At 49.4% G+C, this 3763-nt stretch overlaps 1 pseudogene; it reads left to right on the forward strand.

Moving 5' to 3' along the window:
- Positions 1-555: 555 nt before the first annotated feature.
- Positions 556-3760, forward strand: LOC108864045 (uncharacterized protein K02A2.6-like; annotated as a pseudogene).
- Positions 3761-3763: the final 3 nt, after the last annotated feature.

A 3763-nucleotide genomic window follows, 5' to 3' on the forward strand; every position in this document is an offset into this window, starting at 1 on the left:
GCCGGATAGAGCTTTCTCTCACTCGTGTGGATTCTCCAATTTCCTCGAGCTTATCTACTTTTCCGAACGACGCTTCCTCTTCCTGTTGCTCGGAATCCGCTCCGAATCTCAGCTCCGTTGTCTCCAGAATCTCGTCTCGGACGGATTCAGTGTCCCCTGCTGCGGTATCGGGTTCCGCATTGTCTTCGTTGGACGGAATCTCCGTCTCCCTGCGCTCTGGCTCACTCTGAACGAATTCTTGACGCCCTCCAAGCGGATTTTCTGGAACCTCGGATCACGGCATCGCGTTATCTTTTCTCGTTATGCTCTCGATACCATCTCAATTTAGAACAGTGCGCAGTACAGGCATTGTAATACCCGCCAATAATTTAAATAGCTGCGTCTGCTATGCAGCTACAACGTCAATAACAATAAAAGCCAGTCACAACTTGTGCACTCATCATGACGGCTACCAAGCTACACTAGTCCTGATTCTGCATGTAATACGGAATAACTACATGGTGTCAGAGTGTCAGGAACCACGCGAGAGAAGAAGAAGAATACGTGAGCGCAAGAATGGAGAAGACTCATATCGCAACCGGACTGCTGATGGCAACCAAGCCAAAACCGCTCAACGTGGACCGTGAAAACCTGAGCGAGTCATGGCGGCGTTTTGACTCAGATTTCACCATTTTCTCGACGTTGACGCACCTGGACGAGCAAACCGATGAGTATAAACGGTGTGCATTGCTAGATTGTCTGGGGCGTCCGGCGCGAAAGTGGATGGGCCGAAACGGCATAGACGAGACGATCCCGTTCGAGGAGCTCCGAAAGAAAATCAAGGAAAAGACCGCAGAAGCATCGACAGAAACGCTCGCGGATTTCCGATTCTGGCAGCGCGAAAAGGATCAAAAAGCAGGGGAGAGTTTCGAGAGTTTCTATGAAAGAGTCAGGACGGCCGCGCGCGACTGCGCATTCGGCACGCTGGAAGATCGACTTGTGAAATCAAGACTGGTGGTCGGCATCCATAACAGAGAGCTACAGCGAACGTTGCTGTCAGAAGACCGCAACTTGACGGAGACAATAAAAAAATGTAGAGGATATGAAGCCGGCGATGAAGGAACCCGAAGCATAAAGGGAGAGACCAGTAAGACCATCGCAAAAGTGCTGCGAAAAACGGCGGACGACGACAGTGATACCGAAGAATGGAGTCAAGAGTTCGAAGGAGATTGCGTCGCAGCAATTAACGAAAGAACCTGCGGCAGATGCGGATCGCAGCACCAAAAGAACGCGTGTCCGGCATTCAGAAAACAGTGCGCAAAGTGTGGCAAGTCAGGCCACTTTGCGAAAATGTGTCAGACACGCAACGCGAAGAATTGGCCACGAAAAAACGACAAACCGGACCGACAACGCAAAGAAGGATCGCGCCGTATATGGACGGTGAATCACAATAGCGAAGAAAGCAGCGACGAAACAGAAGGATTCCACATAAATCAAATCAAACGAGTCTCGAAGATCGCAGAAGCGAAAGAAGGAAAATGGAGCGAAACCCTCAAAATAGGTTCCATGAAAGTACGGTGCACGTTGGACACCGGAGCGGATGTAAGCGTGCTACCGGAAGACTTCGTGAAACACTTGGAAGATCACAAAGTTCCCGTTAGTAGACGACAGGTTAGCACACACTTGGTTTCATACTTCGGCGAGACTCATGGATGCAAAGAGGTGACAACACTACCGGTGTCATTCAGAGACAGAAAGGTGAACGAGAAATTCTACATCATCAACGAATCCGTCACCCCGACGCTCTGTGGAAACACGGCGGAAGCGCTCGGAACTATCAAGCGAGTAGCTAACGTAGGCCAGGAAGACAACAGTCTGTCCGCATGGAAAACGAAGTACCCTAAGGCATTCAGAGGCGTCGGAGACATAAAGAATTTCAAATGTACGATACAACTGAAGCGAGACTACGAAGCAGTAATCAGTCCGTGCCGGCCCGTGCCAGCCAAATATGAAGACGCGGTCAAGGCTGAGCTGGAGCGAATGATAAAAAAAGGTGTGATACTCCCAGTAGAGGAATATACAGAATTCGTGTCGAACATCACTATAGCCCAAAAGTCCAACGGAAAAATCAGACTGTGCTTGGATCCAACACATCTGAACAAAGCAATCCAAAGAGGTCCACATCCTACGAAGCGAATCGAACAAATATCTTCGAAACTGGCAGGAGCGAAATATTTCTCGACACTCGATGCGGACGAGGGATTCTGGCAAGTCCGACTGGATGAGAAAAGCTCGCGGCTTTGTACCTTCACAACGCCGTGGGGCAGGTTTCGGTTTGTAAAAATGCCGTATGCCGTATGGTATAATCTGCGCCTCGGACGTTTTTCAACGACTAACTGACGATCTTTTCAAGAAGCTTGAGGGTGTCAGCGCCGTGGTCGACGACCTGCTAGTTTGGGGAGCGACTGAGGAAGAGCATAACGCGCGGCTGGAAAAGGTTTTCCAACGTTGTGTTGATGCAGGCATGGTGCTGAACGAATCAAAGTGTAAAATCAGTCGGAAGGCGGTGAAATATCTGGGCCACACGTTTTCGCAAAATGGACTCAGCATCGACGAAGAACGGGTGAAAGACATATTCCAAGTGCCGAGACCATCATGTGTGAAGGATGTACAGAAATTCCTGGGAATGCTCAACTTTGTTGCGAGCTTCATTCCGAGGTTCTCGAGTCATGCGGCACCACTGAGAGAGCTGCTATCGAAAAACGTAGTCTTCACGTGGGAAGCACGACAAGAAGAGGCGTTCGAGACCCTAAAGAACATGATACTCAAAGCACCTGTGCTTAAGTTCTTCGATCCAAACAAACCACTGACGCTGTCAGTAGACGCGTCACAATACGGTCTGGGAGCAGTCCTAATACAAGAGGAACACCCAATAGCGTACGCCAGCCGCTCACTCACCGAAACGCAACAAAACTACGCCCAAATCGAAAAAGAGCTCCTGGCCATCGTATTTGGGTGCGAAAAGTTCCACTACTACGTCCTCGGACAGAAGGAAATGATAGTCGAATCCGATCACAAACCCCTCGAGGCAATTATGAAGAAACCGTTGCACCGAGTACCACCACGACTCCAAAAAATGCGTATGATACTGCAGAGGTATGACATACGAGTCACGTATAGACCGGGAAGCGAACTACTCATGGCAGACTTCCTGTCACGACATCCGATCAATGAAACAATGAAAGAAGAAGCACAGTTCAAAATCATCGGGAGCATTGCCATTGAAGACCATCGGCTCAAGGAATACGCTGACGCCACACAGAAAGATGAGGAACTCACAACATTGGCAAAACTGTACCAAGAAGGCTGGCCCGAAAATAAATATAGAGTTCCCGAGCAAGTACGGAAATACTGGCCATATCGGGACGAAATCCATTCGGAAATGGGATTAGTCCTGAGGTCGAATCGCATCATCATACCGAGCAACAGAAGGAGAGAAGTTCTTAAACAGCTGCACGGCGCCCATTGCGGATCCACGAAGATGAAGCTTCGAGCGCGAGACGCGGTATATTGGCCCTCGATGAACGTAGAGATCGAGGAATTCGTCCGCCAATGCGACCCGTGTCAAACCCAAAGGCGAGCAAATACGAAACAGTCAATGCGCATAAGCGAAATACCGGATCTCCCATGGGCAGTGATATACATCGACCTATTCAGTCATGAAGGGCGCGACTTCCTGATCGTGGTCGACGCCTACAGTTTTTATTTTGAAATCACGCAAATG

This window comes from Galendromus occidentalis, unplaced genomic scaffold, assembly GCF_000255335.2.
Source record: "Galendromus occidentalis unplaced genomic scaffold, Mocc_1.1 scf7180000077201, whole genome shotgun sequence".
Taxonomy (NCBI): domain Eukaryota; kingdom Metazoa; phylum Arthropoda; class Arachnida; order Mesostigmata; family Phytoseiidae; genus Galendromus; species Galendromus occidentalis.